At 45.3% G+C, this 15,960-nt stretch overlaps 1 protein-coding gene across 2 annotated transcripts in view; it reads left to right on the forward strand.

The window, feature by feature from the left end:
- The window catches only part of LOC124804885 (synaptic vesicle glycoprotein 2B), a 391,228-nt gene that overhangs the window by 165,677 nt on the left and 209,591 nt on the right, over positions 1-15,960 (forward strand). Inside the window, exon 1 of one of the 2 annotated variants that reach the window (XM_047265253.1) lies at positions 1,932-1,950. The exons of the other annotated variant lie outside the window; for it this stretch is intronic. The gene's annotated coding sequence lies outside the window, so the exon portion shown is untranslated. Of the gene's footprint in view, positions 1-1,931; positions 1,951-15,960 lie in introns of those variants that run through there. 2 annotated transcript variants of the gene reach the window in all.

The raw sequence follows: 15,960 nt of genomic DNA on the forward strand, positions 1-15,960 counted from the left end.
TAAATTTGTGCCGCACTGTTCACTGTTCAGAGTAAGAAAAACGTTTAGTTTGCAGCGAAATAATACTCCTGATAACAAATCTGTCGCCGGAATACCTGTGTCAAGTGAAGTATTGTTACAGCGCTCCAGCTGAAGTTGCGAACACACGCTTCTCTCAAATAAACTCGAACCTCAGAGCAGACAAATACACTTGCTTTGTAGAAGTGCTGTTTTTTTACGGTGGTTTTAAACCCCGAGTTCACTGTCTCTGCTCACAACTCACGTAACGGTTAGATGACGTCGTTCATTGTTCAAACACTTCTCCATGTAGTCGCTACTTCTTTTCAATTAAGCTTTCCTACATCACTTAGACGAGTAGAGTAACAAGGACTGATCGGAGGCATCACTTCGCACGTTTAACTGACAACGCGCTCGCCCAACTTTTCCCTATGCCTCGGTGTCCATCGACATAATGTGTACAAGCTTACAAAACATAGCTGTATTCAAAATTGCAATAACTGGTACCCCAACGCTGTGCTGTCCGAACTGCTTAGAAACCGTTGTTAGTATACGAGCGTTTTGAAAAGGTGTTGTTGTTGTTGTGGTCTTCAGTCCTGAGACTGGTTTGATGCAGCTCTCCATGCTACTCTATCCTGTGCAAGCCTCTTCATCTCCCAGTACCTACTGCAGCCTACATCCTTCTGAATCTGCTTAATGTATTCATCTCTTGGTCTCCCTCTACGATTTTTACCCTCCACGCAGCCCTCCAGTACTAAATTGGTGATCCCTTGATGCCTCAGAACATGTCCTACCAACCGATCCCTTCTTCTAGTCAAGTTGTGCCACAAACTCCTCATCTCCCCAATTCTATTCAATACCTCCTCATTAGTTATGTGATCTATCCATCTAATCTTCAGCATTCTTCTGTGGCACCACATTCCGAAAGCTTCTATTCTGCCGGCCGTGGTGGTCTAGCGGTTCTAGGCCCGCAGTCCGGAACCGCGCGACTGCTACGGTCGCAGGTTCGAATCCTGCCTCGGGCATGGATGGGTGTGATGTCCTTAGGTTAGTTAGGTTTAAGTAGTTCTAAGTTCTAGGGGACTGGTGACCACAGATGTTAAGTCCCATAGTGCTCAGAACCATTTGAACCAGCTTCTATTCTCTTCTTGTCTAAACTATTTATCGTCCATGTTTCACTTCCATACATGGCTACACTCCAAACATACTTTCAGAAACGATTTCCTGACACTTAAAACTATACTCGATGTTAACAAATTTCTCTTTTTCAGAAACGCTTTCCTTGCCATTGCCAGTCTACATTTTATATCCTCTCTACTTCGACCATCATCAGTTATTTTGCTCCCCAAATAGCAAAACTCCTTTACTACCGTAAGTGTCGCATTTTGCTAATCTAATTCCCTCAGCATCACCCGACTTAATTCGACTACATTCCATTATCCTCGTTTTGCTTTTGTTCATGTTGATCTTATATCCTCCTTTCAAGACACTGTCCATTCCATTCAGCTGCTCTTCCAGGTCCTGTGCTGTCTCTGACAGAATTACAATGTCATCGGCAAACCTCAAAGTTTTTATTTCTTCTCCATGGGTTTTAATACCTACTCCGAACTTTTCTTTCGTTTCCTTTACTACTTGAAAAGGCGGCACGAGAAAATTCTCAAAATCGATGTACACTTGCGGTAAGACAACTTCGGCTCAGCGTGACAACGCGCTCTTCCTCTCAGCTTTGTGATTTCGCGTGTTATCTGGAAAGAAATCGGACGACTGTCCTCCCACAGCGCCGACGCCTGGCTCCATTAGGCTCCTTTTCGTTTCCAGAGAGTGTAGCGGTCCTTCTGCGGCGTCGCGTCAGCTCGTACCCACACTGTGGGCCGCCACCATTCCACGGCGGCGCGCGACGCAAATTGTGTGGAAGTGAATCGTGGGCTGTCGACAAACCGGAGAATAAGAAAGGTATTAGATTAGATTAGATTTACTTTCATTCCAATTGATCCGTAGTGAGGTGGTCCTTCAGGATGTGGAACATGTCAGAAAAACAACTATACATGACAAATGTTTACAACTAAAACAAATAAGCTAATGTACCATTCCACAGGTCCCAAGTGGAATGATCGTCATTTTTTAATGAAGTCATTTTACAAATACTAATGCACTGAATTCAAAATAAAAATGTTTTTTATTTATTTATAAGGTAATTAACATGTAATACAACTACTGTAATACTTATTTACAATGAACACATTACTGCACTGAAATGGTGCAGAAGTTAGATTGTACTTACACACACACACACACACACACACACACACACACACACACACACACACACATTTACAATGAACATGAAAACATTACTGCACTGAAATTGTGCAGAAGTTATATTGTACTTTATATATATACACTCCTGGAAATGGAAAAAAGAACACATTGACACCGGTGTGTCAGACCCACCATACTTGCTCCGGACACTGCGAGATGGCTGTACAAGCAATTATCACACGCACGGCACAGCGGACACACCAGGAACCGCGGTGTTGGCCGTCGAATGGCGCTAGCTGCGCAGCATTTGTGCACCGCCGCCGTCAGTGTCAGCCAGTTTGCCGTGGCATACGGAGCTCCATCGCAGTCTTTAACACTGGTAGCACGCCGCGACAGCGTGGACGTGAACCGTATGTGCAGTTGACGGACTTTGAGCGAGGGCGTATAGTGGGCATGCGGGAGGCCGGGTGGACGTACCGCCGAATTGGTCAACACGTGGGGCGTGAGGTCTCTACAGTACATCGATGTTGTCGCCAGTGGTCGGCGGAAGGTGCACGTGCCCGTCGACCTGGGACCGGACCGCAGCGACGCACGGATGCACGCCAAGACCGTAGGATCCTACGCAGTGCCGTAGGGGACCGCACCGCCACTTCCCAGCAAATTAGGGACACTGTTGCTCCTGGGGTATCGGCGAGGACCATTCGCAACCGTCTCCATGAAGCTGGGCTACGGTCCCGCACACCGTTAGGCCGTCTTCCGCTCACGCCCCAACATCGTGCAGCCCGCCTCCAGTGGTGTCGCGACAGGCGTGAATGGAGGGACGAATGGAGACGTGTCGTCTTCAGCGATGAGAGTCGCGTCTGCCTTGGTGCCAATGATGGTCGTATGCGTGTTTGGCGTCGTGCAGGTGAGCGCCACAATCAGGACTGCATATGACTGAGGAACACAGGGCCAACACCCACTATCATGGTGTGGGGAGCGATCTCCTACACTGGCCGTACACCACTGGTGATCGTCGAGGGGACACTGAATAGTGCACGGTACATCCAAACCGTCATCGAACCCATCGTTCTACCATTCCTAGACCGGCAAGGGAACTTGCTGTTCCAACAGGACAGTGCACGTCCGCATGTATCCCGTGCCACCCAACGTGCTCTAGAAGGTGTAAGTCAACTACCCTGGCCGGCAAGATCTCCGGATCTGTCCCCCATTGAGCATGTTTGGGACTGGATGAAGCGTCGTCTCACGCGGTCTGCACGTCCAGCACGAGCGCTGGTCCAACTGAGGCGCCAGATGGAAATGGCATGGCAAGCCGTTCCACAGGACTACATCCAGCATCTCTACGATCGTCTCCATGGGAGAATAGCAGCCTGCATTGCTGCGAAAGGTGGATATACACTGTACTAGTGCCGACATTGTGCATGCTCTGTTGCCTGTGTCTATGTGCCTGTGGTTCTGTCAGTGTGATCATGTGATGCATCTGACCCCAGGAATGTGTCAATAAAGTTTCCCCTTCCTGGGACAATGAATTCACGGTGTTCTTATTTCAATTTCCAGGAGTGTATATATATATATATATATAATCATTTGGTTTTACTGAGAAATTCATCAATGGAGTAGAAGGAGTTGGCCACCAATAAGTCCTTTAGGCTTCTCTTAAACTGAATTTCATTGGTTGTTAAGCTTTTTATGGATGCTGGCAAGTTATTGAAAATGTGTGTTCCTGAATAATGCACACCTTTTTGTACAAGACTAAGTGACTTTAAATCCTTGTGAAGATTATTCTTATTTCTAGTATTGATTCCATGAATTGAGCTGTTGGTTTGAAAAAGTGATATATTTTTAATGACAAATTTCATTAAGGAATAAATATATTAGGAAGCAGTAGTTAGTGTCCCTAGTTCCCTAAACAGGCTTCTGCAGGATGTTCTTGAGTTCACACCACATATAACTCTTACTGCACGTTTTTTTGCCCGGAAAACTTTAGCTTGGCTTGATGAATTACCCCAAAAAATAATCCCATATGACATTATGGAATGAAAGTAAGCATAGTATGCCAGCTTTTTCATTTTTATATCCCCTATGTCTGACAAAATACGCATTGCAAACATAGATTTGTTAAGACGCTTCAGCAGTTCTGTGGTGTGCTCCTCCCAGTTGAATTTATTATCAAGCTGTAATCCCAAGAATTTAACACTGTCCACTTCTTCTATCTTCTTGTCGATATCTGATGCTGCAGGATGACGCCGAAAATTAGACGGACGGGTAAGATAGGAAATGAGAAAGTTGTCAGCGGAGAGGAACTCGAGAAGAACACTGACGTGACAGCCGACAGGAGCGGTGTTGGTGGAGTGTAGTGTAGTGTAGCGGCGTGGGAGCGGCCCCTGTGCCGCCCCCGCCTGCGGCCTTCACGCCCGCCCCCGCAGCTTCCGGCTCTCCACGCGACGCACCGCCGCCGCACCGGAAGCCGCGCCGCGCCATTCACTGCACTCTTTTCTAGCGGCCGGGCGCGGCCACCGCGTTCGGGTCTCTGTATTGTCGGCTCCGCACTATCTGCTTATTTAATTACTCGTTCCGCGTTAAGGCGCTTCCGCCTCGTCCACTGCACCTGTCGGCCCTTTAGCGGTAAACAAACAGTGCTGTCGACCGACACTGGCTTTCCAGCAGCCGTTGTGCGAGCGCCAAGAGCCACCGTGTCGTGTCAGTCACGGCGAGCAGAGTCCACCGGACACCTACTCGCGTACCACGCAAGCCGCCTCACAGTACGACAGCGGAGGGTTTGGTGGCGCGCCACAACCATTGCCATCATCACCATCACTTCCCGCCTTCCCTGTTCTGTGCCGCGAATGATGCGCGGCACGGGGGGCCCGTGATAAGCTTCCGTAGGAGTTCACATCCCTCTGACTTCACTTTAATGGTCTTCCGCGACGTATATAGGACGACTCTTCTGACAATGACACTTGAAACGGTACTGTAGTTTCCGCTTCATAAGCAGCAGGTTTCGCTGCTCACTTGCACCGGGAAATACAAACGGAGGCGGCTCCGCCGCCAATTTTACTGCAGGACGCGGCCGGCCGCGGGTGCAACAGAACCCGTGCGGACGGATGGAAAGAAATGTGTCAGGCTTCATGATACCTATTTATATGTGTCGTGTATTATGCATTTCTTGTACGTGAATGTGAATCTGCACATAAACTTTCCTAATCCTCCTCACACCTTTCCATAAAGCGTGGCCAAATCTTAGTTGGGAAGTAGTTCTGTAGTATAGTAGTGCCAACCTTACTCCTGGATAGGGGATCAGAGACAGCACAGGCAGGTAAAAGTCAAAGACGTTCCAGTGTCACAAGATTTGGGGTGGACAGGTTGGTCACGGCCAAGTGGTTCGACCATCCTCTCCAACGGGGCCCAGGAAGACCTCCGGGTGCTCGCGATATTCTGGGAGTGTTGCAGAAGACGGGTAAATGAGCAGACATGCCCTCAGTGCGTCTGTCTCGATGTTCAAGCGTGGAATACCTCTGTATTTGAATATTTGCAGTAATTCTTTTATTTCCAGCTTCGGATTGTGTAAGGAAATTAATGTTCTCGTTTAATTTGACCCCCTGTGTTAACGTATATGGTCCCCAGTTTGCTCCAGTTTATCGTCCTCGCATAGTGGATGCTGCATGTAAAATATTGGGTGACTTTGGTGATATACATTTGGCCAACACAATTCCGTCTTGCCCGTAGAAATGTGCGTGCAGATTAGTATATAACATACCCGAGCTGTAAGTTGTAAAATTGTAATATCTGTAAACTGGAACAATTACTGCAGTCGCTGTAAAGTCGAGTGATAATGTTTAAAATACATAGGTAATCAATTGTCATCAATCTTTAACATACCCCAAAAACCACATAGGAGTCAAGTTAAAGGAATTCATTTAAAATAAAAGATATAGAATGCAGGGACCCACACATCAGCTTGTGAGCCCTCCAGCCCCTTGCCTAGTATCGTACAGAAAGGGCACGCTCTCTAGGTAGCGCTCTCAAGCTCCCCTCCCCAGTTATCCGTTGCGCAATCTTCATTCAGGGCTTGACGACATCAACTTTCATCTGGCGTCCCTAGGCAAGGAGGTTTGACGGTAATCTTTCACACTCTCGGAATTTCGACAGTTGGCGCCTCTTTTGGACCGTCTGCCAATGTCTTCGGGACTACTAAACGATCCTGTGACGCATTCTTCATTGGGTCTTCCCTGTCTATTCTACTAACTCCGCTTGGTGTAAGGATCCTAGATTTATGGATAATACTCGACAACCGGCCGAACAAGTGACCTGTAGGCCACTTCACTCGCAGATGCATTATGATTTCTTAAGACTCTCACAATGGCTTTCAGCCTGTCATCCGCATTCCCTGCAACATTAGTTTTATGTGCTCTTTTCATTTAGATATCTCCGGACGGCTGCTCCTAGGTACTTTATGGCAGTTACTGTTCACAGTGATTCTACGCCAGTAGCGTAATCGAACACTAGTGACTATCTTTCCTTATCTATGCAGGATCCCTTGCATTTATAAGCGCCGATCAAAAAGTTTCCATCACAGGGCATTGCGGCAGCGTATATGTGACCCAGGGCGACTCCCATGCGGGTATATAAGCGACATGTAGGCAAGGGATTAGTTTTTCCGTCGAACAGAAACTTTTTGATCGCCCCTTATATTTAGGTCCAGCATCCCTGCCGGTCCCCGCACCATTTGTCGATCCTCCGGAAATCTTCCTGAGTTATACAACAGCAGTCTGAAGCTGCAACTTTCCTGCTGCATCGTCTGCAAAACAACCCCACAATGCTATCCACTTCATGATTTATATACACGGAGTTAGGGGCATGGGCACAGATATTGTGGTCATTGGTACCTCAATATGTACCAACTTCAGCTTGTAAGTTGTTTTCTCTGCATATAACAGTTTTGCTGCAAAAATATAGCTTAATTTACTACATGACGGCTTCTGCACAACTGTAACAGCACCACAGAGTAGACTACGCCTGTCACTGCAGGCTAATCTTTTGCCTCCAAGCATCCATACTTCAATGCCTGACCCGCTGCCCAGGGGGAAAAGAAACATTAATGGGTTGATTGTACCACTCGTGCTTGGGGGTACTAACCAACCTAAAAACATACTACTAGTAATAGTCACAATTATTAGTCTACAAATGAGATAAATGCTGATGTAATGCTGTCCAATACACCATCCTCAGACATCATTAGAAACATCTGCACTTATGTCTATAACAGCCTGCGTATTGTTAATATCAATGCACATATAACACTTCTATGGGGTACTCCAGTAACTACTTTTACATCTGTCGATTTCGTCCTTTTAAGAACAGTTTATTGAGACATATGCATCTCCTGGAGAGACCTGAATGTAGCTGCAGATCTGTTCCGATATTCGGTAACTCTTATTTTATTCACTAAACGACAGTGCGAAACTGTACAGAATGCCATCGAAAGTCGAGCAAAACGCCATAGCTGTGATGCGGTCTCTTCCGTGTCGGTTTAGAAGTCACTCATGTATGTAGCCCCCTCTGTTAAGTAGTCTCACCATTGTAGTAAAACTACAAGGGGACGCAACATTTAAAACCAACACTCGTACACTGACGTGTTTCTCGAATCCACGATCTCTGTCTTACGAAGCAGTCGGGCAGTCAACTGCACAACGTGGCGCAGGTGGAGAGGAAGTTTCTGCGAAGGCGAACACTGATGATCGTCAACCATCAATCTTACTGGTTACACGTGGACGAAACCGGATGCCTGCAGCGACGCAATGATGCAGGGCATTCAAAAAGCGGAGTTTGCGATAGGCGTCTGGCTCGATTAGTCTTCGCTGACAACCGCTTGCGAAACAAAAAATTCTCCCGTCAATTTCCAGGAATTATTCTATCGGTTTTCCGCGAATACCATGTGAGTGGCTTCGCTAACCTTGCAGTTACGCTGGCACCTTTCCATTTGCTGTAGTCTAGCGTTAGCAACGTTTGCTATCGTGATGGAATATCAATGAAGATTCTAGCAGCTTCTCAAGAGAACAGCATATGGCTGATATTGTAAATGGAAACTACATGAACATCTAAAACGTTTTACTGACGTTATCCCACTAATTTCTCTGTGGATTCTTGGCGGTAAGTTCCAATGTATAAAGAATATGCCTATTTGGATAGACCAAATGCGCTGTAAAAAACATTTTTATTTTCCTCTAGAGACTTCCCAATGCTAGAGTAGTTTATAAAGCGAAATTCATAGCTGTTAATTATTTTTGTTTCATTTTGGTTGTGTTGCTTCAGCAACTTTGACCGTGAAATTACTATGATCACTTAAGAATTGCTCTTTCTCATGTAGATGATGGCAGCTATTGCTAGTCTGGCACAAATGAATTTTGTTTTCTTTCCTAACTAAAATATGTCACCAAATTATTTAATGTATTTTTAGTAGTATACAAAGGCAATCATCGTTGTAATCATTATGTACGTGTATTAAATATTTTGTTTTGAGTCGCTCGTTTTCATGTGCACAGCAAACAAAGTGTTTACAATATGAAAATAACTATTCTTTTAATCACTGCCTTTATAGACCAGTGACGATACCTAAAATAATTAGGTGAAACATGTTTGGCTTGGCTACTAAATGTATCAAATAAAATTCATGGTTCCATATGGGTTATTGCTAATTAACGAGAATTTACTTTATTACATTCTGCACGACTGGCCAACTTCGGCCTTACAGAACATTGTCAGGAGCTATGGGTACCGAAAACATATCATATCATATCCGACTATAAGCAACGGACTCTGTAGTTCCGAAACTGAGAGCATACAGACACAATCGCCAAGTTTAACACGCAACATTTACGGAATACAGCAATGATCATCGTGGAATCTATTAGCAAGTTTCTAGAGGCTGTATGTGCTCACTTCGGTGGATTGTCGCTGCTGATCGGGAAGCGTTCACCACCAGTTGTCACCCCTCCTCCTTATCTGACACTGGGGACGAAAGTCTTTCAACGGAAGAATTCGATCCCCCAGTCTCCGAATACGACGCTGCTAATGACACGGGTACTTCCGCGTAGTGCGAGTATAAGAGTTTGTAGGAATGGATTCACACTCCTCCTCTGCCAGATTGTGTTTGCTATTCTTTGTAATCAATACATTATGAATGGACACAGCTTCATAGGTGGGTGTCAACTCGATGAAATTTCTTGTGATAAAACTTCATACAATTAGGTAAACTAGACAGAGAGACCTGCTTGTTGTTTCAATTTTCCGCAGAGATGCAATTGCTGTTAAGCTATAGATTGTACCCTCATACCGACAAATGAACTATAATTTAGAGCAGCCGTTCTGTATCATATTTAAATATACCAATAATGAGGTCGGATTCCACTAGGTGACTGCAATTTTTAAACAAACAGATACTGTGTCCGGACTAGAGACTTTTGAATTCTACTGCATTCAAATATTACCTACGACTCTTTCACATCAATCCACGGTATACATTTTGTTGTCATGTGGCTGTCTACATTATAGTACTTTATGTAAAGGGACAGCATTATGAATCAGAAATTATTTCAAGTAATTTTTATCCGCATGCTTTGAAACACACGATTATTTTGCATGTAAGTCATTTTCTGAAGGTAGTGTTCTACATTTGCAATAAATGTCTCCTAGTAGCTACGAGAGGCATGTTGCATTAGGAATCTACATAAACTACAAATAAAAACTGATGAACTAGGTTACACTTCTTAGGAGTGTTATTAAAGTTTGGGATTAGTCTTCCTCAGTCGTTTGTGCAGAGCCAATTATTTTGCAGATACGAGGACAGAGGCTGTTTGACACCCGACCACTTGTAGAGCCAGAGTCTCATCACACAAACAATGAGTCAGAGGGAGCTAGAAAACTGGAATATCTAGCAGATGATTGGTGGTGCATGAATTTGCCTTATAAACTAGACAAACCTTCGTAAAATGAGCTCCAACAGGGAGATTGGAGCTATTTTTATTTTGTTCAATTTGTCGCAGACAGAAATATGGAAGTCTAATATGTGATTAAGTATCTGTCTGCATGTGAGGAGCCGACAACGCACCGGACTTCTGTAAGTGCTTTTACCTCATAGTCGCAATAACGCGAACTAGAGGATGTGTACCAAGCCCAGAGAACAGACCAACGATCGTTAATTCAGCGCGTCGCTCCTTCGCTAAATCCGAGGGCCCAGCAGCCAGGCGACGACTAGTACTCCTGATATTTTTAAAAATTTAGGAAATTCGATACATCGATGTTTAAAAGAATATCACCGTCGGCTCTCCATTTATTGATGAAAGTTATACATATGTTGGCGGAAAACATATCGACTATCTGCCTATAAAAATATTGGCTGCATATTGTAAATATACTGCCAGTTTTAAATCTGTATGTTGAAGTATCCATTTATTATTAGACGCATTGTAAATTAACACGCTAGTTTTGAGACATTCTGATACCTTTTTTAACATTACCAAAATCGAGAGCTGCGTTTCTACGTCTGTCCAGCGCCGATACCGGAACAAGTGGACCTGCGGACACCTTGTTCGTTCAAAAGGTGATGGAGGGGATGGTTTGCCAACCTAACCGAGCCAATACTCCTGCCTTCGCGACCTCTCTCACCTGACTTGCACACTATCTTTGCCAGACTTGTCCACGTTTAGGGATTGGTGCCATCCTACCACAGAACCACTCTATTCATGCAGTGCTACGACCTCTGACCAAAGCTTTCTGCTACTTCAAGTAATATCTCATTCATACAGACCAGGTTGCATAAGGGATGGGATGTAGGGAAACAAAAGGTTGATGAATAAATAAACAAACACCGCTTGGTCCATTCTCTCCTGCTGGTTACCCACTGATTCATTTCTGCCGACTAAAAGCACTCTCGCTATGATTCTCTGGTAAATATGAAACAGGACAAGAAGTTCAGTTTCAACAGAAGGCCGAGTCTCGTAGGATTTCTGATTGCGGCAGTCAAGTTCATTTTTATAAGGGTGATTTTTCTTCCTCGACATCGTCAAAATCGTGAGGAAAGCAGTTTCTGAGAGACAGAGAGAGACAAGCACGCTCTTCCCGACGGACGCCAGAAAGACCAGAATGGCACTGGCGAACCACGCTCGTTTGTAAGCTGGGGACGCGGTGACGTCAGCTTGGGGCGGAACAGCGGAAACACCTGTTAGGGGGAACAATTCCGACGATGTTGGAAACGCTCTGCGACATATTGTCGGGGCAACAGTAGGTGACGAGACAACCTGCATTTTGGTCTTCCGGGTTTTTGTGTTACATCCAGAAGGCGATTATTAGCGGACGCACGAGGTGTGTCCAGAAAGGAAGTTCCTCTCACCACAAATAGCTGGCAGGTTACAAGCGCGAACAATCGAGCACGTATATGTGTGAGGTATGGGACTCTTTCCGATCACTTCCGGTGTTGTCCTTGTACCAACTGTGATTTTTTTTCTCCAGCCAACTGCGAGGCTAAATCTTTAATAACCTTCTGAGCACACAAAAAGTAGCGGCGTTTCAGCTTTGCCGTCATCTCTGTCTAGCCTGTGGGCCGTAAGCCATCGTCAAGCAGACACAGCTTATTCATACAGGACACGGTTGTAGAACTGATGCATCCTGTTAACAATATTTTTGCAAAGTAGCCGTGTGATGGTCAACGGATTTGTTTTTGTGTGCACGAGTATATTTTCCAGAATGTATCAGTATTCCTTTTGACGAATGAGTGAGTGAATCCGACACGTTCTTGTATTGATGCTTGCGTACTTGTAGCACAGGGCGTCAAACGCTTATACTCCTGTATTACATTTTTGCTCTATGAAGTTCTAGTGCCGCTAGCAGTACTGCAAAGAGCTGCCGAAAACCGGTAGTCCGAACTGATTTGTCTCCTGTACATTTAACGAGTAACATTTGGCTGTCGGTGAACAAGAAAAATAAGCTTATTTGGATTACCCTTATTAATTTGTGTAGTTATTTGGTTTTCAGTAAGTTACTCTTAAAATGAAATACTAATTTTCATTAAAAGATTCTACTAAGTTGCATCGCGTAACGATTATTAATTTATTTGAGCCCTTTGTATTCTGAATGTCTCTGTAGAAAGCAAGTGATCAGAAAATTACTGGCGAAGATCGAAATTTACAAAGGAAGTGGAAGTTAGACTATTTTTATACAGAAAATTTCAAAACAGATCTGTATTTCTACCGAAGAATATGAGCTTAAGATATTTTTAGCGACAGGAGGTAAAGATCAATCTTATCGGCGTTCTTGCCACTTTAAGTTTTGTACTTTCTAAATAAACCTGCAATAAATGATGGCGGCTTTTATTTTCGCCCCGCACGAACTAACATCTGGTTTATTTGGCCCAGGCTAGCCTTTTAGTTTGACATGGTTCGTGTAGTGAAACAAGATTTTTAGTGAAAGTCGATTTTATGAAGTCGCAAAATGTGTGTGTTGAGATATACACTAACATTTGTAGCCGTTGTAACAATATTAAGAGCACAAATGATTAAAAGGAATGTTATCGTACAAATTAGTTAAATGGCGCTTTATAAAACTGTACTTTATCTTTGACTGAAAATTCAATACCCCGTGAAATCCCACCCTCGCTGTTCCCGTGCGTTTCCACAGTGGATCAACGGTGGTTACTGGAAGACAGTGGGGGAATAGTTTACGCTGTACCACACGCTACAACTGTTCATAGGTGAAATGTCATGTGAGCGTGCATCATAGCATCATAGGGAAACAAAGGTACACTTCACTCTTCAAGAAAGGCTTGTACATTCCTCCCCACATGTGACCATGCATCATCCTTCTGAAATATCGCACGTGGAGGTGTCTGAAAGAGGGACAGTACCTCTGGCACTAAACGGTCCTTTTTTTAAAAAAAAAAAAGTCTTCTACAAGCCAACACCTTTAACTTCCGTACAACTTTTTTTTATTTGACCTGTCTTCGAGAAGAAGGCAAAAACTGCGATACAACCACATCCAAGTGGACAATACGTACATTCCTTAGTAATTGCTTCAGTTTTTATTTTTTATTTCTCTTTTTAAATAGGTATGAAATAGAAGAAAAAGTAGTTAGCAGCAGAAAGTGAAACCAAAGGCTCATGCCATCTCCCATATGTTCCAATGCTGCACGATGCACGTACACACAGTTACCGTGATCAACGACTGAACACTCGCACCGAACAAAAGTGTCATCGATTGGAAACATAGACCCCGATGTAGTATATGCTGTTCAGAATACGTAAGACTCGTGAGTACATTTTGTACGAAGGGTAGAGTTCGAGCTATAATTATCATCTATAAAAATAATCCTCGTAATTAATATACTGTTTGTTTGCACGAACATGTCAGCAATATTGCTAGACAGGGAAATGCCCGTGCCTTGATAACGCGGCACGTGGCTAGATGGGCCAAGACGAAACGGCGCAGTTCGTTGAAAAACTGGGGTACAGTGAAGGAAATGAATTTTTTGCATTTGAAAGCGCGCAACACTGCAACATTCCGTACAGTGCGAGGTGACGGTGCGCAGTCACGCGGCAGAGCGGCTGAGTGGCACACGAGCTCCCGCTGTGGTCACGCACACGTGGGCGACGAACGACGGCGTAGCTGGTGGACCGTCTCCCTGCGAAGAACCGGGGATCGCGGGAGAAGTGGGGAGCACGGCGCTCCAAGATTGGCGCACCGCTGTCGAGGCGAAAATCAGTCACGGATCAGTTTTCGGCACCTTGAACCACTTTTCGAACGTGACAAATGTCGCCGCCCGCTGGGTTCTGCCACTTGCCCTTACCCACTCAGAAAGCCCACCCAACCCAGGTAGCACGGAAGTGCTGCAGCTGTCTCAGGCCAACCCAAATTATTTCTTTGGCCGTCTCACCAGCACGGCGCGTTGCTATGTCGCTACGACCCCGAGACAGAGGAGCAAAACGAGCAGTGGAAACTTGCGGATTCACCGCCCCCGAGAAAGGAAAAGGCACAACCTTCATTGGCACGGTGCTTCCCCCGCGCCACGACAGTTGGGAATTTCGAGGATTGCATGGTGCTGTACACACACTCCCAATTTACGTAAAATAGAGAACCCTCTTGCAATGGCCGCGAACAGAACCCGGATCAACTACTTGGGAAGCAACTTTGAAACCATCTCAGGCGCACACTACCGAATTCTTGCCACGTTACACTAGGGCGTCAGGACGAAGCGTCCGAGGGCTGCTTTTACTCCACTACACGACAACGACCCAGTTGACTCTGCACAGAACTCAGTCACACGCGCTGCTTCTCTGGGCTACCAAATTTTGTCTCCCCAAAAAATGGTTCAAGTGGCTCTGAGCACTATGGGACTTAACATCTGAGGTCATCACTCCCCTAGAACTTAGAAGTACTCAAACCTAACTAACCTAAGGACATCACACACATCCATGGCCGAGGCAGGATTCGAACCTGCGAACGTAACAGTCGCTCGATTCCGGACTGAAGTGCCTAGAACCGCTCGGCCACACCGACCAGCCTTATTTCCCCTTCCCCCCCCCCCCCTTTTTCATGATATAGCACCCAGTTACTTTGTCCTGGACTAATGGAAAAAAATCAAAACACCAAAAACTAGTTAATATAGAGTAATGAAATTTTGGGAATACATTTGCTAGATAACATATTAAGTGATTAACATTGCACTATCACAGGTTAACGTAAGCGTGAGATAAGGCAACAGATATGTGAAATGCTGCTACTTTAATAACCAGTCTAACCGACAGAATATTGAATGCAAGCATGCAGAGGTGCATGCATTGTGTTGTACAGGTGCCTGATGTTAGTTTGTTAGTTCCACGCCTGTTGCACTTGGTCGGTAAATACAGGGACGGTTAATGCTATGTGTGGATGACGCTGGATTTTCCGTCCGATGATGTCCCGTATGTGTTCCATTGCCGGCCGGAGTGGCCGAGCGGTTAAAGGCGCTACAGTCTGGAACCGCACGACCGCTACGGTCGCAGGTTCGAATCCTGCCTCGGGCATGGATGTGTGTGATGTCCTTAGGTTAGTTAGGTTTAAGTAGTTCTAAGTTCTAGGGGACTTATGACCACAGCAGTTGAGTCCCATAGTGCTCAGAGCCATTTTTTTTGTGTTCCATTGGAAACAGATCTGGGGATTGAGCAGACCAAGACAACATGTCCACACTCTGCAGAACATGTTGGGTTACAACAGTGATGTGTGTCCGAGCGTGACCCTGCTGCAAAACACCCCCTGGAATGCTGCTCAGGAATGAAAGCACGACATGTCGAATCAACAGGCTGACGTACACATTTCCAATTAGTGTGCGTGAAAAAACCACGACAGTGTTCCTGATGTCATACAAAATCGCGCCCCACTGCAGGTGCAGATCCAGTGCGTCTAGCACTCAGACAGGTTGGCTGCAGGACCACAACTGGCCGCCTCCTAACCAACACACGGCCATCACTGGCACGGAGGCACAACCAGCTTTCACCAGAAAACACAATACATCTTCACCTGTCCTCCGATGACCTCTCGCTTGACGTCACTGGAGTCGCGAATGGCGGTGGTTTTAAGCTGTGGAATGCAAGCTACAGTGGCAGGGGTTTCCAGAATAACGACCAGGTGACTTTCCAGGTGGGTCGTTTTCTGAACAGCCAAAACGGAGACTTGTAC

Source organism: Schistocerca piceifrons, chromosome 7 (genome assembly GCF_021461385.2).
Source record: "Schistocerca piceifrons isolate TAMUIC-IGC-003096 chromosome 7, iqSchPice1.1, whole genome shotgun sequence".
Taxonomy (NCBI): domain Eukaryota; kingdom Metazoa; phylum Arthropoda; class Insecta; order Orthoptera; family Acrididae; genus Schistocerca; species Schistocerca piceifrons.